Source organism: Schistocerca americana, chromosome 9 (assembly GCF_021461395.2).
Source record: "Schistocerca americana isolate TAMUIC-IGC-003095 chromosome 9, iqSchAmer2.1, whole genome shotgun sequence".
NCBI classification, from domain to species: domain Eukaryota; kingdom Metazoa; phylum Arthropoda; class Insecta; order Orthoptera; family Acrididae; genus Schistocerca; species Schistocerca americana.
Window position 1 is genome coordinate 126,548,362 of NC_060127.1, and position 21,986 is coordinate 126,570,347.

At 50.9% G+C, this 21,986-nt stretch overlaps 28 non-coding genes across 28 annotated transcripts; all 28 read right to left on the reverse strand.

The window, feature by feature from the left end:
• Window positions 1-342: 342 nt before the first annotated feature.
• On the reverse strand, window positions 343-415 carry Trnaa-ugc. The gene has a single exon. It is a non-coding gene; the product is annotated as a tRNA-Ala (tRNA).
• A 1,013-nt stretch (window positions 416-1,428) lies between these two features.
• Window positions 1,429-1,501, reverse strand: Trnaa-agc. Its single transcript has one exon. It is a non-coding gene; the product is annotated as a tRNA-Ala (tRNA).
• Window positions 1,502-1,917: 416 nt separating this feature from the next.
• Trnaa-ugc lies at window positions 1,918-1,990 on the reverse strand. Its single transcript has one exon. It is a non-coding gene; the product is annotated as a tRNA-Ala (tRNA).
• A 1,013-nt stretch (window positions 1,991-3,003) lies between these two features.
• Trnaa-agc lies at window positions 3,004-3,076 on the reverse strand. Its single transcript has one exon. It is a non-coding gene; the product is annotated as a tRNA-Ala (tRNA).
• Window positions 3,077-3,492: 416 nt separating this feature from the next.
• Trnaa-ugc lies at window positions 3,493-3,565 on the reverse strand. Its single transcript has one exon. It is a non-coding gene; the product is annotated as a tRNA-Ala (tRNA).
• Window positions 3,566-4,578: 1,013 nt separating this feature from the next.
• Window positions 4,579-4,651, reverse strand: Trnaa-agc. Its single transcript has one exon. It is a non-coding gene; the product is annotated as a tRNA-Ala (tRNA).
• Window positions 4,652-5,067: 416 nt separating this feature from the next.
• On the reverse strand, window positions 5,068-5,140 carry Trnaa-ugc. The gene has a single exon. It is a non-coding gene; the product is annotated as a tRNA-Ala (tRNA).
• A 1,013-nt stretch (window positions 5,141-6,153) lies between these two features.
• On the reverse strand, window positions 6,154-6,226 carry Trnaa-agc. The gene has a single exon. It is a non-coding gene; the product is annotated as a tRNA-Ala (tRNA).
• A 416-nt stretch (window positions 6,227-6,642) lies between these two features.
• On the reverse strand, window positions 6,643-6,715 carry Trnaa-ugc. The gene has a single exon. It is a non-coding gene; the product is annotated as a tRNA-Ala (tRNA).
• A 1,013-nt stretch (window positions 6,716-7,728) lies between these two features.
• Trnaa-agc lies at window positions 7,729-7,801 on the reverse strand. The gene has a single exon. It is a non-coding gene; the product is annotated as a tRNA-Ala (tRNA).
• Window positions 7,802-8,217: 416 nt separating this feature from the next.
• On the reverse strand, window positions 8,218-8,290 carry Trnaa-ugc. The gene has a single exon. It is a non-coding gene; the product is annotated as a tRNA-Ala (tRNA).
• Window positions 8,291-9,303: 1,013 nt separating this feature from the next.
• Trnaa-agc lies at window positions 9,304-9,376 on the reverse strand. Its single transcript has one exon. It is a non-coding gene; the product is annotated as a tRNA-Ala (tRNA).
• A 416-nt stretch (window positions 9,377-9,792) lies between these two features.
• Window positions 9,793-9,865, reverse strand: Trnaa-ugc. The gene has a single exon. It is a non-coding gene; the product is annotated as a tRNA-Ala (tRNA).
• A 1,013-nt stretch (window positions 9,866-10,878) lies between these two features.
• Trnaa-agc lies at window positions 10,879-10,951 on the reverse strand. The gene has a single exon. It is a non-coding gene; the product is annotated as a tRNA-Ala (tRNA).
• A 416-nt stretch (window positions 10,952-11,367) lies between these two features.
• Trnaa-ugc lies at window positions 11,368-11,440 on the reverse strand. The gene has a single exon. It is a non-coding gene; the product is annotated as a tRNA-Ala (tRNA).
• A 1,013-nt stretch (window positions 11,441-12,453) lies between these two features.
• Window positions 12,454-12,526, reverse strand: Trnaa-agc. Its single transcript has one exon. It is a non-coding gene; the product is annotated as a tRNA-Ala (tRNA).
• Window positions 12,527-12,942: 416 nt separating this feature from the next.
• Trnaa-ugc lies at window positions 12,943-13,015 on the reverse strand. Its single transcript has one exon. It is a non-coding gene; the product is annotated as a tRNA-Ala (tRNA).
• A 1,013-nt stretch (window positions 13,016-14,028) lies between these two features.
• Trnaa-agc lies at window positions 14,029-14,101 on the reverse strand. The gene has a single exon. It is a non-coding gene; the product is annotated as a tRNA-Ala (tRNA).
• Window positions 14,102-14,517: 416 nt separating this feature from the next.
• Window positions 14,518-14,590, reverse strand: Trnaa-ugc. Its single transcript has one exon. It is a non-coding gene; the product is annotated as a tRNA-Ala (tRNA).
• Window positions 14,591-15,592: 1,002 nt separating this feature from the next.
• Trnaa-agc lies at window positions 15,593-15,665 on the reverse strand. The gene has a single exon. It is a non-coding gene; the product is annotated as a tRNA-Ala (tRNA).
• A 416-nt stretch (window positions 15,666-16,081) lies between these two features.
• Window positions 16,082-16,154, reverse strand: Trnaa-ugc. Its single transcript has one exon. It is a non-coding gene; the product is annotated as a tRNA-Ala (tRNA).
• A 1,002-nt stretch (window positions 16,155-17,156) lies between these two features.
• Trnaa-agc lies at window positions 17,157-17,229 on the reverse strand. The gene has a single exon. It is a non-coding gene; the product is annotated as a tRNA-Ala (tRNA).
• Window positions 17,230-17,645: 416 nt separating this feature from the next.
• On the reverse strand, window positions 17,646-17,718 carry Trnaa-ugc. Its single transcript has one exon. It is a non-coding gene; the product is annotated as a tRNA-Ala (tRNA).
• A 1,002-nt stretch (window positions 17,719-18,720) lies between these two features.
• On the reverse strand, window positions 18,721-18,793 carry Trnaa-agc. The gene has a single exon. It is a non-coding gene; the product is annotated as a tRNA-Ala (tRNA).
• Window positions 18,794-19,209: 416 nt separating this feature from the next.
• Trnaa-ugc lies at window positions 19,210-19,282 on the reverse strand. Its single transcript has one exon. It is a non-coding gene; the product is annotated as a tRNA-Ala (tRNA).
• Window positions 19,283-20,284: 1,002 nt separating this feature from the next.
• Trnaa-agc lies at window positions 20,285-20,357 on the reverse strand. Its single transcript has one exon. It is a non-coding gene; the product is annotated as a tRNA-Ala (tRNA).
• A 416-nt stretch (window positions 20,358-20,773) lies between these two features.
• Trnaa-ugc lies at window positions 20,774-20,846 on the reverse strand. Its single transcript has one exon. It is a non-coding gene; the product is annotated as a tRNA-Ala (tRNA).
• Window positions 20,847-21,848: 1,002 nt separating this feature from the next.
• Window positions 21,849-21,921, reverse strand: Trnaa-agc. The gene has a single exon. It is a non-coding gene; the product is annotated as a tRNA-Ala (tRNA).
• Window positions 21,922-21,986: the final 65 nt, after the last annotated feature.

Consider the following 21,986-nt stretch of genomic DNA (forward strand, 5'->3'; position numbering starts at 1 on the left):
ACTACTCTCAATGTGTCCGTGAGGGTGTCTTTCAGGTTTCCTGCATTCTGTATCGAATCGTAGTTGGCCAAAATCAAAGTGGCACGCACGACGTCGAAAATAGCGTTCGGCCAACGCTCTGAGGTAGACGAACGTGTTGTCCACTCTCTAGACTTCATTGAGGTTAGGCCGTTATACCTAAGGCAGATTTGCACTCGATGACACCTCGACAACAGCCGGTCCTCACATTTACGTCTTGCTCTCCTTACGTCAGTATACGAGTCTGTGACGCTGGCTTTGCAACATCTTGCGTGCCTTTAGGCTCGCCGCGACCAACACTTACCACGCACTGACCACAAAACATGGAGGCGCCGGGGTTTGAACCCGGGACCTTTCACATGCAAAGCGAACGCTCTACCAACTGAGCTACGCCCCCAAGCACAACCAAGCTGCGCTGTTCTCCGTTCTTTGCTACTCTTATGTGCACGGACACGATGGTTGGTTGGTTTGCAGGGGTGAAGGGACCAGAGTACAAAGGCGCGGACACGTTCACATACGCAAGAGTTCCAAGTAGTTTCGATGCTCTGGTATTACGACTGCAAATTCCGTCCGTTTTTAACGTCTTAAATTGAAGGGACAGTCACAAGTTGCTCCGTTTTCACTCCATGTCGACAATCACACAGCACCTGAGGTAACAAGCACATCTGAAGACCCATTGTGCACTCGACTGTTCATGCCAACTCACTGCCTCGCACTTTACTACTGTGTACCACTCTTGTCGTCCAACTGCAAAAGACTGGGCCACAACAACTTTCCGCGTCTCCATTGCACTGCGCAAACTACGAAACGCTCCCCAAACATGCCACTCACCCACGCAGACGACTTTTCCGACTTTACACGACGCTCACGCAACGCTCACGCTAGTGACAGCCTTATTTAGAGCTTGACGTCGCACACAAGCGAATGAGCACATTTCGCCTACGACTTAGGCCGCCCTCCTAGTGTGGCTGTTCGGTGTCTGCAGGCAGCGAGGGGCTGCAAGCTTCCTGTGTTCGCGCCTATGTCACCTCTGCTTGCTTGTCAGAGACAGAGTATCGCAAAACATACAACTCACTCCATGAATTGATTGCTACGGCATCTGTCATCAGCAGTCACAACTAGCAACACCAGTAGCAGCCGACTGCACGTCAAGAATTGGAATGTGCAGTGGGATTTTTGTGAATTCGGCGCAAGGCTGATCTTTGCGACATAGGTTTGAGAATCTTATGGGAACACTTGTACTGTTTCTAAATTAAGTGTAGTGGTGGGAGGAGGGTGCTTCGTGCGCATTACAGCACGCTTGCCAATTGTGGCTGCTAATCGTTGGCTCGTATCTGCCTTGACACATTTTCTGGCTGTGAATTATTCCACTTGCATGGCAGTGTGCGCATGTTGGTGTGTTAAAAATTCTGGAGGCGCTGGGTATCGATCCCAGTACCTCTCGCATGCTAAGCGAGCGCTCTACCATCTGAGCTACGCCCCCTGCTGACGAACTGCGCTACATACAGCCATATCAATGGCACAGACCCTTGCACTCCCATTATTCCGCTGACAAACACTACTCTCAATGTGTCCGTGAGGGTGTCTTTCAGGTTTCCTGCATTCTGTATCGAATCGTAGTTGGCCAAAATCAAAGTGGCACGCACGACGTCGAAAATAGCGTTCGGCCAACGCTCTGAGGTAGACGAACGTGTTGTCCACTCTCTAGACTTCATTGAGGTTAGGCCGTTATACCTAAGGCAGATTTGCACTCGATGACACCTCGACAACAGCCGGTCCTCACATTTACGTCTTGCTCTCCTTACGTCAGTATACGAGTCTGTGACGCTGGCTTTGCAACATCTTGCGTGCCTTTAGGCTCGCCGCGACCAACACTTACCACGCACTGACCACAAAACATGGAGGCGCCGGGGTTTGAACCCGGGACCTTTCACATGCAAAGCGAACGCTCTACCAACTGAGCTACGCCCCCAAGCACAACCAAGCTGCGCTGTTCTCCGTTCTTTGCTACTCTTATGTGCACGGACACGATGGTTGGTTGGTTTGCAGGGGTGAAGGGACCAGAGTACAAAGGCGCGGACACGTTCACATACGCAAGAGTTCCAAGTAGTTTCGATGCTCTGGTATTACGACTGCAAATTCCGTCCGTTTTTAACGTCTTAAATTGAAGGGACAGTCACAAGTTGCTCCGTTTTCACTCCATGTCGACAATCACACAGCACCTGAGGTAACAAGCACATCTGAAGACCCATTGTGCACTCGACTGTTCATGCCAACTCACTGCCTCGCACTTTACTACTGTGTACCACTCTTGTCGTCCAACTGCAAAAGACTGGGCCACAACAACTTTCCGCGTCTCCATTGCACTGCGCAAACTACGAAACGCTCCCCAAACATGCCACTCACCCACGCAGACGACTTTTCCGACTTTACACGACGCTCACGCAACGCTCACGCTAGTGACAGCCTTATTTAGAGCTTGACGTCGCACACAAGCGAATGAGCACATTTCGCCTACGACTTAGGCCGCCCTCCTAGTGTGGCTGTTCGGTGTCTGCAGGCAGCGAGGGGCTGCAAGCTTCCTGTGTTCGCGCCTATGTCACCTCTGCTTGCTTGTCAGAGACAGAGTATCGCAAAACATACAACTCACTCCATGAATTGATTGCTACGGCATCTGTCATCAGCAGTCACAACTAGCAACACCAGTAGCAGCCGACTGCACGTCAAGAATTGGAATGTGCAGTGGGATTTTTGTGAATTCGGCGCAAGGCTGATCTTTGCGACATAGGTTTGAGAATCTTATGGGAACACTTGTACTGTTTCTAAATTAAGTGTAGTGGTGGGAGGAGGGTGCTTCGTGCGCATTACAGCACGCTTGCCAATTGTGGCTGCTAATCGTTGGCTCGTATCTGCCTTGACACATTTTCTGGCTGTGAATTATTCCACTTGCATGGCAGTGTGCGCATGTTGGTGTGTTAAAAATTCTGGAGGCGCTGGGTATCGATCCCAGTACCTCTCGCATGCTAAGCGAGCGCTCTACCATCTGAGCTACGCCCCCTGCTGACGAACTGCGCTACATACAGCCATATCAATGGCACAGACCCTTGCACTCCCATTATTCCGCTGACAAACACTACTCTCAATGTGCCCGTGAGGGTGTCTTTCAGGTTTCCTGCATTCTGTATCGAATCGTAGTTGGCCAAAATCAAAGTGGCACGCACGACGTCGAAAATAGCGTTCGGCCAACGCTCTGAGGTAGACGAACGTGTTGTCCACTCTCTAGACTTCATTGAGGTTAGGCCGTTATACCTAAGGCAGATTTGCACTCGATGACACCTCGACAACAGCCGGTCCTCACATTTACGTCTTGCTCTCCTTACGTCAGTATACGAGTCTGTGACGCTGGCTTTGCAACATCTTGCGTGCCTTTAGGCTCGCCGCGACCAACACTTACCACGCACTGACCACAAAACATGGAGGCGCCGGGGTTTGAACCCGGGACCTTTCACATGCAAAGCGAACGCTCTACCAACTGAGCTACGCCCCCAAGCACAACCAAGCTGCGCTGTTCTCCGTTCTTTGCTACTCTTATGTGCACGGACACGATGGTTGGTTGGTTTGCAGGGGTGAAGGGACCAGAGTACAAAGGCGCGGACACGTTCACATACGCAAGAGTTCCAAGTAGTTTCGATGCTCTGGTATTACGACTGCAAATTCCGTCCGTTTTTAACGTCTTAAATTGAAGGGACAGTCACAAGTTGCTCCGTTTTCACTCCATGTCGACAATCACACAGCACCTGAGGTAACAAGCACATCTGAAGACCCATTGTGCACTCGACTGTTCATGCCAACTCACTGCCTCGCACTTTACTACTGTGTACCACTCTTGTCGTCCAACTGCAAAAGACTGGGCCACAACAACTTTCCGCGTCTCCATTGCACTGCGCAAACTACGAAACGCTCCCCAAACATGCCACTCACCCACGCAGACGACTTTTCCGACTTTACACGACGCTCACGCAACGCTCACGCTAGTGACAGCCTTATTTAGAGCTTGACGTCGCACACAAGCGAATGAGCACATTTCGCCTACGACTTAGGCCGCCCTCCTAGTGTGGCTGTTCGGTGTCTGCAGGCAGCGAGGGGCTGCAAGCTTCCTGTGTTCGCGCCTATGTCACCTCTGCTTGCTTGTCAGAGACAGAGTATCGCAAAACATACAACTCACTCCATGAATTGATTGCTACGGCATCTGTCATCAGCAGTCACAACTAGCAACACCAGTAGCAGCCGACTGCACGTCAAGAATTGGAATGTGCAGTGGGATTTTTGTGAATTCGGCGCAAGGCTGATCTTTGCGACATAGGTTTGAGAATCTTATGGGAACACTTGTACTGTTTCTAAATTAAGTGTAGTGGTGGGAGGAGGGTGCTTCGTGCGCATTACAGCACGCTTGCCAATTGTGGCTGCTAATCGTTGGCTCGTATCTGCCTTGACACATTTTCTGGCTGTGAATTATTCCACTTGCATGGCAGTGTGCGCATGTTGGTGTGTTAAAAATTCTGGAGGCGCTGGGTATCGATCCCAGTACCTCTCGCATGCTAAGCGAGCGCTCTACCATCTGAGCTACGCCCCCTGCTGACGAACTGCGCTACATACAGCCATATCAATGGCACAGACCCTTGCACTCCCATTATTCCGCTGACAAACACTACTCTCAATGTGTCCGTGAGGGTGTCTTTCAGGTTTCCTGCATTCTGTATCGAATCGTAGTTGGCCAAAATCAAAGTGGCACGCACGACGTCGAAAATAGCGTTCGGCCAACGCTCTGAGGTAGACGAACGTGTTGTCCACTCTCTAGACTTCATTGAGGTTAGGCCGTTATACCTAAGGCAGATTTGCACTCGATGACACCTCGACAACAGCCGGTCCTCACATTTACGTCTTGCTCTCCTTACGTCAGTATACGAGTCTGTGACGCTGGCTTTGCAACATCTTGCGTGCCTTTAGGCTCGCCGCGACCAACACTTACCACGCACTGACCACAAAACATGGAGGCGCCGGGGTTTGAACCCGGGACCTTTCACATGCAAAGCGAACGCTCTACCAACTGAGCTACGCCCCCAAGCACAACCAAGCTGCGCTGTTCTCCGTTCTTTGCTACTCTTATGTGCACGGACACGATGGTTGGTTGGTTTGCAGGGGTGAAGGGACCAGAGTACAAAGGCGCGGACACGTTCACATACGCAAGAGTTCCAAGTAGTTTCGATGCTCTGGTATTACGACTGCAAATTCCGTCCGTTTTTAACGTCTTAAATTGAAGGGACAGTCACAAGTTGCTCCGTTTTCACTCCATGTCGACAATCACACAGCACCTGAGGTAACAAGCACATCTGAAGACCCATTGTGCACTCGACTGTTCATGCCAACTCACTGCCTCGCACTTTACTACTGTGTACCACTCTTGTCGTCCAACTGCAAAAGACTGGGCCACAACAACTTTCCGCGTCTCCATTGCACTGCGCAAACTACGAAACGCTCCCCAAACATGCCACTCACCCACGCAGACGACTTTTCCGACTTTACACGACGCTCACGCAACGCTCACGCTAGTGACAGCCTTATTTAGAGCTTGACGTCGCACACAAGCGAATGAGCACATTTCGCCTACGACTTAGGCCGCCCTCCTAGTGTGGCTGTTCGGTGTCTGCAGGCAGCGAGGGGCTGCAAGCTTCCTGTGTTCGCGCCTATGTCACCTCTGCTTGCTTGTCAGAGACAGAGTATCGCAAAACATACAACTCACTCCATGAATTGATTGCTACGGCATCTGTCATCAGCAGTCACAACTAGCAACACCAGTAGCAGCCGACTGCACGTCAAGAATTGGAATGTGCAGTGGGATTTTTGTGAATTCGGCGCAAGGCTGATCTTTGCGACATAGGTTTGAGAATCTTATGGGAACACTTGTACTGTTTCTAAATTAAGTGTAGTGGTGGGAGGAGGGTGCTTCGTGCGCATTACAGCACGCTTGCCAATTGTGGCTGCTAATCGTTGGCTCGTATCTGCCTTGACACATTTTCTGGCTGTGAATTATTCCACTTGCATGGCAGTGTGCGCATGTTGGTGTGTTAAAAATTCTGGAGGCGCTGGGTATCGATCCCAGTACCTCTCGCATGCTAAGCGAGCGCTCTACCATCTGAGCTACGCCCCCTGCTGACGAACTGCGCTACATACAGCCATATCAATGGCACAGACCCTTGCACTCCCATTATTCCGCTGACAAACACTACTCTCAATGTGCCCGTGAGGGTGTCTTTCAGGTTTCCTGCATTCTGTATCGAATCGTAGTTGGCCAAAATCAAAGTGGCACGCACGACGTCGAAAATAGCGTTCGGCCAACGCTCTGAGGTAGACGAACGTGTTGTCCACTCTCTAGACTTCATTGAGGTTAGGCCGTTATACCTAAGGCAGATTTGCACTCGATGACACCTCGACAACAGCCGGTCCTCACATTTACGTCTTGCTCTCCTTACGTCAGTATACGAGTCTGTGACGCTGGCTTTGCAACATCTTGCGTGCCTTTAGGCTCGCCGCGACCAACACTTACCACGCACTGACCACAAAACATGGAGGCGCCGGGGTTTGAACCCGGGACCTTTCACATGCAAAGCGAACGCTCTACCAACTGAGCTACGCCCCCAAGCACAACCAAGCTGCGCTGTTCTCCGTTCTTTGCTACTCTTATGTGCACGGACACGATGGTTGGTTGGTTTGCAGGGGTGAAGGGACCAGAGTACAAAGGCGCGGACACGTTCACATACGCAAGAGTTCCAAGTAGTTTCGATGCTCTGGTATTACGACTGCAAATTCCGTCCGTTTTTAACGTCTTAAATTGAAGGGACAGTCACAAGTTGCTCCGTTTTCACTCCATGTCGACAATCACACAGCACCTGAGGTAACAAGCACATCTGAAGACCCATTGTGCACTCGACTGTTCATGCCAACTCACTGCCTCGCACTTTACTACTGTGTACCACTCTTGTCGTCCAACTGCAAAAGACTGGGCCACAACAACTTTCCGCGTCTCCATTGCACTGCGCAAACTACGAAACGCTCCCCAAACATGCCACTCACCCACGCAGACGACTTTTCCGACTTTACACGACGCTCACGCAACGCTCACGCTAGTGACAGCCTTATTTAGAGCTTGACGTCGCACACAAGCGAATGAGCACATTTCGCCTACGACTTAGGCCGCCCTCCTAGTGTGGCTGTTCGGTGTCTGCAGGCAGCGAGGGGCTGCAAGCTTCCTGTGTTCGCGCCTATGTCACCTCTGCTTGCTTGTCAGAGACAGAGTATCGCAAAACATACAACTCACTCCATGAATTGATTGCTACGGCATCTGTCATCAGCAGTCACAACTAGCAACACCAGTAGCAGCCGACTGCACGTCAAGAATTGGAATGTGCAGTGGGATTTTTGTGAATTCGGCGCAAGGCTGATCTTTGCGACATAGGTTTGAGAATCTTATGGGAACACTTGTACTGTTTCTAAATTAAGTGTAGTGGTGGGAGGAGGGTGCTTCGTGCGCATTACAGCACGCTTGCCAATTGTGGCTGCTAATCGTTGGCTCGTATCTGCCTTGACACATTTTCTGGCTGTGAATTATTCCACTTGCATGGCAGTGTGCGCATGTTGGTGTGTTAAAAATTCTGGAGGCGCTGGGTATCGATCCCAGTACCTCTCGCATGCTAAGCGAGCGCTCTACCATCTGAGCTACGCCCCCTGCTGACGAACTGCGCTACATACAGCCATATCAATGGCACAGACCCTTGCACTCCCATTATTCCGCTGACAAACACTACTCTCAATGTGTCCGTGAGGGTGTCTTTCAGGTTTCCTGCATTCTGTATCGAATCGTAGTTGGCCAAAATCAAAGTGGCACGCACGACGTCGAAAATAGCGTTCGGCCAACGCTCTGAGGTAGACGAACGTGTTGTCCACTCTCTAGACTTCATTGAGGTTAGGCCGTTATACCTAAGGCAGATTTGCACTCGATGACACCTCGACAACAGCCGGTCCTCACATTTACGTCTTGCTCTCCTTACGTCAGTATACGAGTCTGTGACGCTGGCTTTGCAACATCTTGCGTGCCTTTAGGCTCGCCGCGACCAACACTTACCACGCACTGACCACAAAACATGGAGGCGCCGGGGTTTGAACCCGGGACCTTTCACATGCAAAGCGAACGCTCTACCAACTGAGCTACGCCCCCAAGCACAACCAAGCTGCGCTGTTCTCCGTTCTTTGCTACTCTTATGTGCACGGACACGATGGTTGGTTGGTTTGCAGGGGTGAAGGGACCAGAGTACAAAGGCGCGGACACGTTCACATACGCAAGAGTTCCAAGTAGTTTCGATGCTCTGGTATTACGACTGCAAATTCCGTCCGTTTTTAACGTCTTAAATTGAAGGGACAGTCACAAGTTGCTCCGTTTTCACTCCATGTCGACAATCACACAGCACCTGAGGTAACAAGCACATCTGAAGACCCATTGTGCACTCGACTGTTCATGCCAACTCACTGCCTCGCACTTTACTACTGTGTACCACTCTTGTCGTCCAACTGCAAAAGACTGGGCCACAACAACTTTCCGCGTCTCCATTGCACTGCGCAAACTACGAAACGCTCCCCAAACATGCCACTCACCCACGCAGACGACTTTTCCGACTTTACACGACGCTCACGCAACGCTCACGCTAGTGACAGCCTTATTTAGAGCTTGACGTCGCACACAAGCGAATGAGCACATTTCGCCTACGACTTAGGCCGCCCTCCTAGTGTGGCTGTTCGGTGTCTGCAGGCAGCGAGGGGCTGCAAGCTTCCTGTGTTCGCGCCTATGTCACCTCTGCTTGCTTGTCAGAGACAGAGTATCGCAAAACATACAACTCACTCCATGAATTGATTGCTACGGCATCTGTCATCAGCAGTCACAACTAGCAACACCAGTAGCAGCCGACTGCACGTCAAGAATTGGAATGTGCAGTGGGATTTTTGTGAATTCGGCGCAAGGCTGATCTTTGCGACATAGGTTTGAGAATCTTATGGGAACACTTGTACTGTTTCTAAATTAAGTGTAGTGGTGGGAGGAGGGTGCTTCGTGCGCATTACAGCACGCTTGCCAATTGTGGCTGCTAATCGTTGGCTCGTATCTGCCTTGACACATTTTCTGGCTGTGAATTATTCCACTTGCATGGCAGTGTGCGCATGTTGGTGTGTTAAAAATTCTGGAGGCGCTGGGTATCGATCCCAGTACCTCTCGCATGCTAAGCGAGCGCTCTACCATCTGAGCTACGCCCCCTGCTGACGAACTGCGCTACATACAGCCATATCAATGGCACAGACCCTTGCACTCCCATTATTCCGCTGACAAACACTACTCTCAATGTGCCCGTGAGGGTGTCTTTCAGGTTTCCTGCATTCTGTATCGAATCGTAGTTGGCCAAAATCAAAGTGGCACGCACGACGTCGAAAATAGCGTTCGGCCAACGCTCTGAGGTAGACGAACGTGTTGTCCACTCTCTAGACTTCATTGAGGTTAGGCCGTTATACCTAAGGCAGATTTGCACTCGATGACACCTCGACAACAGCCGGTCCTCACATTTACGTCTTGCTCTCCTTACGTCAGTATACGAGTCTGTGACGCTGGCTTTGCAACATCTTGCGTGCCTTTAGGCTCGCCGCGACCAACACTTACCACGCACTGACCACAAAACATGGAGGCGCCGGGGTTTGAACCCGGGACCTTTCACATGCAAAGCGAACGCTCTACCAACTGAGCTACGCCCCCAAGCACAACCAAGCTGCGCTGTTCTCCGTTCTTTGCTACTCTTATGTGCACGGACACGATGGTTGGTTGGTTTGCAGGGGTGAAGGGACCAGAGTACAAAGGCGCGGACACGTTCACATACGCAAGAGTTCCAAGTAGTTTCGATGCTCTGGTATTACGACTGCAAATTCCGTCCGTTTTTAACGTCTTAAATTGAAGGGACAGTCACAAGTTGCTCCGTTTTCACTCCATGTCGACAATCACACAGCACCTGAGGTAACAAGCACATCTGAAGACCCATTGTGCACTCGACTGTTCATGCCAACTCACTGCCTCGCACTTTACTACTGTGTACCACTCTTGTCGTCCAACTGCAAAAGACTGGGCCACAACAACTTTCCGCGTCTCCATTGCACTGCGCAAACTACGAAACGCTCCCCAAACATGCCACTCACCCACGCAGACGACTTTTCCGACTTTACACGACGCTCACGCAACGCTCACGCTAGTGACAGCCTTATTTAGAGCTTGACGTCGCACACAAGCGAATGAGCACATTTCGCCTACGACTTAGGCCGCCCTCCTAGTGTGGCTGTTCGGTGTCTGCAGGCAGCGAGGGGCTGCAAGCTTCCTGTGTTCGCGCCTATGTCACCTCTGCTTGCTTGTCAGAGACAGAGTATCGCAAAACATACAACTCACTCCATGAATTGATTGCTACGGCATCTGTCATCAGCAGTCACAACTAGCAACACCAGTAGCAGCCGACTGCACGTCAAGAATTGGAATGTGCAGTGGGATTTTTGTGAATTCGGCGCAAGGCTGATCTTTGCGACATAGGTTTGAGAATCTTATGGGAACACTTGTACTGTTTCTAAATTAAGTGTAGTGGTGGGAGGAGGGTGCTTCGTGCGCATTACAGCACGCTTGCCAATTGTGGCTGCTAATCGTTGGCTCGTATCTGCCTTGACACATTTTCTGGCTGTGAATTATTCCACTTGCATGGCAGTGTGCGCATGTTGGTGTGTTAAAAATTCTGGAGGCGCTGGGTATCGATCCCAGTACCTCTCGCATGCTAAGCGAGCGCTCTACCATCTGAGCTACGCCCCCTGCTGACGAACTGCGCTACATACAGCCATATCAATGGCACAGACCCTTGCACTCCCATTATTCCGCTGACAAACACTACTCTCAATGTGTCCGTGAGGGTGTCTTTCAGGTTTCCTGCATTCTGTATCGAATCGTAGTTGGCCAAAATCAAAGTGGCACGCACGACGTCGAAAATAGCGTTCGGCCAACGCTCTGAGGTAGACGAACGTGTTGTCCACTCTCTAGACTTCATTGAGGTTAGGCCGTTATACCTAAGGCAGATTTGCACTCGATGACACCTCGACAACAGCCGGTCCTCACATTTACGTCTTGCTCTCCTTACGTCAGTATACGAGTCTGTGACGCTGGCTTTGCAACATCTTGCGTGCCTTTAGGCTCGCCGCGACCAACACTTACCACGCACTGACCACAAAACATGGAGGCGCCGGGGTTTGAACCCGGGACCTTTCACATGCAAAGCGAACGCTCTACCAACTGAGCTACGCCCCCAAGCACAACCAAGCTGCGCTGTTCTCCGTTCTTTGCTACTCTTATGTGCACGGACACGATGGTTGGTTGGTTTGCAGGGGTGAAGGGACCAGAGTACAAAGGCGCGGACACGTTCACATACGCAAGAGTTCCAAGTAGTTTCGATGCTCTGGTATTACGACTGCAAATTCCGTCCGTTTTTAACGTCTTAAATTGAAGGGACAGTCACAAGTTGCTCCGTTTTCACTCCATGTCGACAATCACACAGCACCTGAGGTAACAAGCACATCTGAAGACCCATTGTGCACTCGACTGTTCATGCCAACTCACTGCCTCGCACTTTACTACTGTGTACCACTCTTGTCGTCCAACTGCAAAAGACTGGGCCACAACAACTTTCCGCGTCTCCATTGCACTGCGCAAACTACGAAACGCTCCCCAAACATGCCACTCACCCACGCAGACGACTTTTCCGACTTTACACGACGCTCACGCAACGCTCACGCTAGTGACAGCCTTATTTAGAGCTTGACGTCGCACACAAGCGAATGAGCACATTTCGCCTACGACTTAGGCCGCCCTCCTAGTGTGGCTGTTCGGTGTCTGCAGGCAGCGAGGGGCTGCAAGCTTCCTGTGTTCGCGCCTATGTCACCTCTGCTTGCTTGTCAGAGACAGAGTATCGCAAAACATACAACTCACTCCATGAATTGATTGCTACGGCATCTGTCATCAGCAGTCACAACTAGCAACACCAGTAGCAGCCGACTGCACGTCAAGAATTGGAATGTGCAGTGGGATTTTTGTGAATTCGGCGCAAGGCTGATCTTTGCGACATAGGTTTGAGAATCTTATGGGAACACTTGTACTGTTTCTAAATTAAGTGTAGTGGTGGGAGGAGGGTGCTTCGTGCGCATTACAGCACGCTTGCCAATTGTGGCTGCTAATCGTTGGCTCGTATCTGCCTTGACACATTTTCTGGCTGTGAATTATTCCACTTGCATGGCAGTGTGCGCATGTTGGTGTGTTAAAAATTCTGGAGGCGCTGGGTATCGATCCCAGTACCTCTCGCATGCTAAGCGAGCGCTCTACCATCTGAGCTACGCCCCCTGCTGACGAACTGCGCTACATACAGCCATATCAATGGCACAGACCCTTGCACTCCCATTATTCCGCTGACAAACACTACTCTCAATGTGCCCGTGAGGGTGTCTTTCAGGTTTCCTGCATTCTGTATCGAATCGTAGTTGGCCAAAATCAAAGTGGCACGCACGACGTCGAAAATAGCGTTCGGCCAACGCTCTGAGGTAGACGAACGTGTTGTCCACTCTCTAGACTTCATTGAGGTTAGGCCGTTATACCTAAGGCAGATTTGCACTCGATGACACCTCGACAACAGCCGGTCCTCACATTTACGTCTTGCTCTCCTTACGTCAGTATACGAGTCTGTGACGCTGGCTTTGCAACATCTTGCGTGCCTTTAGGCTCGCCGCGACCAACACTTACCACGCACTGACCACAAAACATGGAGGCGCCGGGGTTTGAACCCGGGACCTTTCACATGCAAAGCGAACGCTCTACCAACTGAGCTACGCCCCCAAGCACAACCAAGCTGCGCTGTTCTCCGTTCTTTGCTACTCTTATGTGCACGGACACGATGGTTGGTTGGTTTGCAGGGGTGAAGGGACCAGAGTACAAAGGCGCGGACACGTTCACATACGCAAGAGTTCCAAGTAGTTTCGATGCTCTGGTATTACGACTGCAAATTCCGTCCGTTTTTAACGTCTTAAATTGAAGGGACAGTCACAAGTTGCTCCGTTTTCACTCCATGTCGACAATCACACAGCACCTGAGGTAACAAGCACATCTGAAGACCCATTGTGCACTCGACTGTTCATGCCAACTCACTGCCTCGCACTTTACTACTGTGTACCACTCTTGTCGTCCAACTGCAAAAGACTGGGCCACAACAACTTTCCGCGTCTCCATTGCACTGCACAAACTACGAAACGCTCCCCAAACATGCCACTCACCCACGCAGACGACTTTTCCGACTTTACACGACGCTCACGCAACGCTCACGCTAGTGACAGCCTTATTTAGAGCTTGACGTCGCACACAAGCGAATGAGCACATTTCGCCTACGACTTAGGCCGCCCTCCTAGTGTGGCTGTTCGGTGTCTGCAGGCAGCGAGGGGCTGCAAGCTTCCTGTGTTCGCGCCTATGTCACCTCTGCTTGCTTGTCAGAGACAGAGTATCGCAAAACATACAACTCACTCCATGAATTGATTGCTACGGCATCTGTCATCAGCAGTCACAACTAGCAACACCAGTAGCAGCCGACTGCACGTCAAGAATTGGAATGTGCAGTGGGATTTTTGTGAATTCGGCGCAAGGCTGATCTTTGCGACATAGGTTTGAGAATCTTATGGGAACACTTGTACTGTTTCTAAATTAAGTGTAGTGGTGGGAGGAGGGTGCTTCGTGCGCATTACAGCACGCTTGCCAATTGTGGCTGCTAATCGTTGGCTCGTATCTGCCTTGACACATTTTCTGGCTGTGAATTATTCCACTTGCATGGCAGTGTGCGCATGTTGGTGTGTTAAAAATTCTGGAGGCGCTGGGTATCGATCCCAGTACCTCTCGCATGCTAAGCGAGCGCTCTACCATCTGAGCTACGCCCCCTGCTGACGAACTGCTCTACATACAGCCATATCAATGGCACAGACCCTTGCACTCCCATTATTCCGCTGACAAACACTACTCTCAATGTGTCCGTGAGGGTGTCTTTCAGGTTTCCTGCATTCTGTATCGAATCGTAGTTGGCCAAAATCAAAGTGGCACGCACGACGTCGAAAATAGCGTTCGGCCAACGCTCTGAGGTAGACGAACGTGTTGTCCACTCTCTAGACTTCATTGAGGTTAGGCCGTTATACCTAAGGCAGATTTGCACTCGATGACACCTCGACAACAGCCGGTCCTCACATTTACGTCTTGCTCTCCTTACGTCAGTATACGAGTCTGTGACGCTGGCTTTGCAACATCTTGCGTGCCTTTAGGCTCGCCGCGACCAACACTTACCACGCACTGACCACAAAACATGGAGGCGCCGGGGTTTGAACCCGGGACCTTTCACATGCAAAGCGAACGCTCTACCAACTGAGCTACGCCCCCAAGCACAACCAAGCTGCGCTGTTCTCCGTTCTTTGCTACTCTTATGTGCACGGACACGATGGTTGGTTGGTTTGCAGGGGTGAAGGGACCAGAGTACAAAGGCGCGGACACGTTCACATACGCAAGAGTTCCAAGTAGTTTCGATGCTCTGGTATTACGACTGCAAATTCCGTCCGTTTTTAACGTCTTAAATTGAAGGGACAGTCACAAGTTGCTCCGTTTTCACTCCATGTCGACAATCACACAGCACCTGAGGTAACAAGCACATCTGAAGACCCATTGTGCACTCGACTGTTCATGCCAACTCACTGCCTCGCACTTTACTACTGTGTACCACTCTTGTCGTCCAACTGCAAAAGACTGGGCCACAACAACTTTCCGCGTCTCCATTGCACTGCGCAAACTACGAAACGCTCCCCAAACATGCCACTCACCCACGCAGACGACTTTTCCGACTTTACACGACGCTCACGCTAGTGACAGCCTTATTTAGAGCTTGACGTCGCACACAAGCGAATGAGCACATTTCGCCTACGACTTAGGCCGCCCTCCTAGTGTGGCTGTTCGGTGTCTGCAGGCAGCGAGGGGCTGCAAGCTTCCTGTGTTCGCGCCTATGTCACCTCTGCTTGCTTGTCAGAGACAGAGTATCGCAAAACATACAACTCACTCCATGAATTGATTGCTACGGCATCTGTCATCAGCAGTCACAACTAGCAACACCAGTAGCAGCCGACTGCACGTCAAGAATTGGAATGTGCAGTGGGATTTTTGTGAATTCGGCGCAAGGCTGATCTTTGCGACATAGGTTTGAGAATCTTATGGGAACACTTGTACTGTTTCTAAATTAAGTGTAGTGGTGGGAGGAGGGTGCTTCGTGCGCATTACAGCACGCTTGCCAATTGTGGCTGCTAATCGTTGGCTCGTATCTGCCTTGACACATTTTCTGGCTGTGAATTATTCCACTTGCATGGCAGTGTGCGCATGTTGGTGTGTTAAAAATTCTGGAGGCGCTGGGTATCGATCCCAGTACCTCTCGCATGCTAAGCGAGCGCTCTACCATCTGAGCTACGCCCCCTGCTGACGAACTGCGCTACATACAGCCATATCAATGGCACAGACCCTTGCACTCCCATTATTCCGCTGACAAACACTACTCTCAATGTGTCCGTGAGGGTGTCTTTCAGGTTTCCTGCATTCTGTATCGAATCGTAGTTGGCCAAAATCAAAGTGGCACGCACGACGTCGAAAATAGCGTTCGGCCAACGCTCTGAGGTAGACGAACGTGTTGTCCACTCTCTAGACTTCATTGAGGTTAGGCCGTTATACCTAAGGCAGATTTGCACTCGATGACACCTCGACAACAGCCGGTCCTCACATTTACGTCTTGCTCTCCTTACGTCAGTATACGAGTCTGTGACGCTGGCTTTGCAACATCTTGCGTGCCTTTAGGCTCGCAGCGACCAACACTTAAAACGCACTGACCACAAAACATGGAGGCGCCGGGGTTTGAACCCGGGACCTTTCACATGCAAAGCGAACGCTCTACCAACTGAGCTACGCCCCCAAGCACAACCAAGCTGCGCTGTTCTCCGTTCTTTGCTACTCTTATGTGCACGGACACGATGGTTGGTTGGTTTGCAGGGGTGAAGGGACCAGAGTACAAAGGCGCGGACACGTTCACATACGCAAGAGTTCCAAGTAGTTTCGATGCTCTGGTATTACGACTGCAAATTCCGTCCGTTTTTAACGTCTTAAATTGAAGGGACAGTCACAAGTTGCTCCGTTTTCACTCCATGTCGACAATCACACAGCACCTGAGGTAACAAGCACATCTGAAGACCCATTGTGCACTCGACTGTTCATGCCAACTCACTGCCTCGCACTTTACTACTGTGTACCACTCTTGTCGTCCAACTGCAAAAGACTGGGCCACAACAACTTTCCGCGTCTCCATTGCACTGCGCAAACTACGAAACGCTCCCCAAACATGCCACTCACCCACGCAGACGACTTTTCCGACTTTACACGACGCTCACGCTAGTGACAGCCTTATTTAGAGCTTGACGTCGCACACAAGCGAATGAGCACATTTCGCCTACGACTTAGGCCGCCCTCCTAGTGTGGCTGTTCGGTGTCTGCAGGCAGCGAGGGGCTGCAAGCTTCCTGTGTTCGCGCCTATGTCACCTCTGCTTGCTTGTCAGAGACAGAGTATCGCAAAACATACAACTCACTCCATGAATTGATTGCTACGGCATCTGTCATCAGCAGTCACAACTAGCAACACCAGTAGCAGCCGACTGCACGTCAAGAATTGGAATGTGCAGTGGGATTTTTGTGAATTCGGCGCAAGGCTGATCTTTGCGACATAGGTTTGAGAATCTTATGGGAACACTTGTACTGTTTCTAAATTAAGTGTAGTGGTGGGAGGAGGGTGCTTCGTGCGCATTACAGCACGCTTGCCAATTGTGGCTGCTAATCGTTGGCTCGTATCTGCCTTGACACATTTTCTGGCTGTGAATTATTCCACTTGCATGGCAGTGTGCGCATGTTGGTGTGTTAAAAATTCTGGAGGCGCTGGGTATCAATCCCAGTACCTCTCGCATGCTAAGCGAGCGCTCTACCATCTGAGCTACGCCCCCTGCTGACGAACTGCGCTACATACAGCCATATCAATGGCACAGACCCTTGCACTCCCATTATTCCGCTGACAAACACTACTCTCAATGTGCCCGTGAGGGTGTCTTTCAGGTTTCCTGCATTCTGTATCGAATCGTAGTTGGCCAAAATCAAAGTGGCACGCACGACGTCGAAAATAGCGTTCGGCCAACGCTCTGAGGTAGACGAACGTGTTGTCCACTCTCTAGACTTCATTGAGGTTAGGCCGTTATACCTAAGGCAGATTTGCACTCGATGACACCTCGACAACAGCCGGTCCTCACATTTACGTCTTGCTCTCCTTACGTCAGTATACGAGTCTGTGACGCTGGCTTTGCAACATCTTGCGTGCCTTTAGGCTCGCCGCGACCAACACTTACCACGCACTGACCACAAAACATGGAGGATCCGGGGTTTGAACCCGGGACCTTTCACATGCAAAGCGAACGCTCTACCAACTGAGCTACGCCCCCAAGCACAACCAAGCTGCGCTGTTCTCCGTTCTTTGCTACTCTTATGTGCACGGACACGATGGTTGGTTGGTTTGCAGGGGTGAAGGGACCAGAGTACAAAGGCGCGGACACGTTCACATACGCAAGAGTTCCAAGTAGTTTCGATGCTCTGGTATTACGACTGCAAATTCCGTCCGTTTTTAACGTCTTAAATTGAAGGGACAGTCACAAGTTGCTCCGTTTTCACTCCATGTCGACAATCACACAGCACCTGAGGTAACAAGCACATCTGAAGACCCATTGTGCACTCGACTGTTCATGCCAACTCACTGCCTCGCACTTTACTACTGTGTACCACTCTTGTCGTCCAACTGCAAAAGACTGGGCCACAACAACTTTCCGCGTCTCCATTGCACTGCGCAAACTACGAAACGCTCCCCAAACATGCCACTCACCCACGCAGACGACTTTTCCGACTTTACACGACGCTCACGCTAGTGACAGCCTTATTTAGAGCTTGACGTCGCACACAAGCGAATGAGCACATTTCGCCTACGACTTAGGCCGCCCTCCTAGTGTGGCTGTTCGGTGTCTGCAGGCAGCGAGGGGCTGCAAGCTTCCTGTGTTCGCGCCTATGTCACCTCTGCTTGCTTGTCAGAGACAGAGTATCGCAAAACATACAACTCACTCCATGAATTGATTGCTACGGCATCTGTCATCAGCAGTCACAACTAGCAACACCAGTAGCAGCCGACTGCACGTCAAGAATTGGAATGTGCAGTGGGATTTTTGTGAATTCGGCGCAAGGCTGATCTTTGCGACATAGGTTTGAGAATCTTATGGGAACACTTGTACTGTTTCTAAATTAAGTGTAGTGGTGGGAGGAGGGTGCTTCGTGCGCATTACAGCACGCTTGCCAATTGTGGCTGCTAATCGTTGGCTCGTATCTGCCTTGACACATTTTCTGGCTGTGAATTATTCCACTTGCATGGCAGTGTGCGCATGTTGGTGTGTTAAAAATTCTGGAGGCGCTGGGTATCAATCCCAGTACCTCTCGCATGCTAAGCGAGCGCTCTACCATCTGAGCTACGCCCCCTGCTGACGAACTGCGCTACATACAGCCATATCAATGGCACAGACCCTTGCACTCCCATTATTCCGCTGACAAACACTACTCTCAATGTGCCCGTGAGGGTGTCTTTCAGGTTTCCTGCATTCTGTATCGAATCGTAGTTGGCCAAAATCAAAGTGGCACGCACGACGTCGAAAATAGCGTTCGGCCAACGCTCTGAGGTAGACGAACGTGTTGTCCACTCTCTAGACTTCATTGAGGTTAGGCCGTTATACCTAAGGCAGATTTGCACTCGATGACACCTCGACAACAGCCGGTCCTCACATTTACGTCTTGCTCTCCTTACGTCAGTATACGAGTCTGTGACGCTGGCTTTGCAACATCTTGCGTGCCTTTAGGCTCGCCGCGACCAACACTTACCACGCACTGACCACAAAACATGGAGGCGCCGGGGTTTGAACCCGGGACCTTTCACATGCAAAGCGAACGCTCTACCAACTGAGCTACGCCCCCAAGCACAACCAAGCTGCGCTGTTCTGCGTTCTTTGCTACTCTTATGTGCACGGACACGATGGTTGGTTGGTTTGCAGGGGTGAAGGGACCAGAGTACAAAGGCGCGGACACGTTCACATACGCAAGAGTTCCAAGTAGTTTCGATGCTCTGGTATTACGACTGCAAATTCCGTCCGTTTTTAACGTCTTAAATTGAAGGGACAGTCACAAGTTGCTCCGTTTTCACTCCATGTCGACAATCACACAGCACCTGAGGTAACAAGCACATCTGAAGACCCATTGTGCACTCGACTGTTCATGCCAACTCACTGCCTCGCACTTTACTACTGTGTACCACTCTTGTCGTCCAACTGCAAAAGACTGGGCCACAACAACTTTCCGCGTCTCCATTGCACTGCGCAAACTACGAAACGCTCCCCAAACATGGCACTCACCCACGCAGACGACTTTTCCGACTTTACACGACGCTCACGCTAGTGACAGCCTTATTTAGAGCTTGACGTCGCACACAAGCGAATGAGCACATTTCGCCTACGACTTAGGCCGCCCTCCTAGTGTGGCTGTTCGGTGTCTGCAGGCAGCGAGGGGCTGCAAGCTTCCTGTGTTCGCGCCTATGTCACCTCTGCTTGCTTGTCAGAGACAGAGTATCGCAAAACATACAACTCACTCCATGAATTGATTGCTACGGCATCTGTCATCAGCAGTCACAACTAGCAACACCAGTAGCAGCCGACTGCACGTCAAGAATTGGAATGTGCAGTGGGATTTTTGTGAATTCGGCGCAAGGCTGATCTTTGCGACATAGGTTTGAGAATCTTATGGGAACACTTGTACTGTTTCTAAATTAGGTGTAGTGGTGGGAGGAGGGTGCTTCGTGCGCATTACAGCACGCTTGCCAATTGTGGCTGCTAATCGTTGGCTCGTATCTGCCTTGACACATTTTCTGGCTGTGAATTATTCCACTTGCATGGCAGTGTGCGCATGTTGGTGTGTTAAAAATTCTGGAGGCGCTGGGTATCGATCCCAGTACCTCTCGCATGCTAAGCGAGCGCTCTACCATCTGAGCTACGCCCCCTGCTGACGAACTGCGCTACATACAGCCATATCAATGGCACAGACCCTTGCACTCCCATTATTCCGCTGACAAACACTACTCTCAATGTGTCCGTGAGGGTGTCTTTCAGGTTTCCTGCATTCTGTATCGAATCGTAGTTGGCCAAAATCAAAGTGGCACGCACGACGTCGAAAATAGCGTTCGGCCAACGCTCTGAGGTAGACGAACGTGTTGTCCACTCTCTAGACTTCATTGAGGTTAGGCCGTTATACCTAAGGCAGATTTGCACTCGATGACACCTCGACAACAGCCGGTCCTCACATTTACGTCTTGCTCTCCTTACGTCAGTATACGAGTCTCTGACGCTGGCTTTGCAACATCTTGCGTGCCTTTAGGCTCGCCGCGACCAACACTTACCACGCACTGACCACAAAACATGGAGGCGCCGGGGTTTGAACCCGGGACCTTTCACATGCAAAGCGAACGCTCTACCAGCTGAGCTACGCCCCCAAGCACAACCAAGCTGCGCTGTTCTCCGTTCTTTGCTACTCTTATGTGCACGGACACGATGGTTGGTTGGTTTGCAGGGGTGAAGGGACCAGAGTACAAAGGCGCGGACACGTTCACATACGCAAGAGTTCCAAGTAGTTTCGATGCTCTGGTATTACGACTGCAAATTCCGTCCGTTTTTAACGTCTTAAATTGAAGGGACAGTCACAAGTTGCTCCGTTTTCACTCCATGTCGACAATCACACAGCACCTGAGGTAACAAGCACATCTGAAGACCCATTGTGCACTCGACTGTTCATGCCAACTCACTGCCTCGCACTTTACTACTGTGTACCACTCTTGTCGTCCAACTGCAAAAGACTGGGCCACAACAACTTTCCGCGTCTCCATTGCACTGCGCAAACTACGAAACGCTCCCCAAACATGCCACTCACCCACGCAGACGACTTTTCCGACTTTACACGACGCTCACGCTAGTGACAGCCTTATTTAGAGCTTGACGTCGCACACAAGCGAATGAGCACATTTCGCCTACGACTTAGGCCGCCCTCCTAGTGTGGCTGTTCGGTGTCTGCAGGCAGCGAGGGGCTGCAAGCTTCCTGTGTTCGCGCCTATGTCACCTCTGCTTGCTTGTCAGAGACAGAGTATCGCAAAACATACAACTCACTCCATGAATTGATTGCTACGGCATCTGTCATCAGCAGTCACAACTAGCAACACCAGTAGCAGCCGACTGCACGTCAAGAATTGGAATGTGCAGTGGGATTTTTGTGAATTCGGCGCAAGGCTGATCTTTGCGACATAGGTTTGAGAATCTTATGGGAACACTTGTACTGTTTCTAAATTAAGTGTAGTGGTGGGAGGAGGGTGCTTCGTGCGCATTACAGCACGCTTGCCAATTGTGGCTGCTAATCGTTGGCTCGTATCTGCCTTGACACATTTTCTGGCTGTGAATTATTCCACTTGCATGGCAGTGTGCGCATGTTGGTGTGTTAAAAATTCTGGAGGCGCTGGGTATCGATCCCAGTACCTCTCGCATGCTAAGCGAGCGCTCTACCATCTGAGCTACGCCCCCTGCTGACGAACTGCGCTACATACAGCCATATCAATGGCACAGACCCTTGCACTCCCATTATTCCG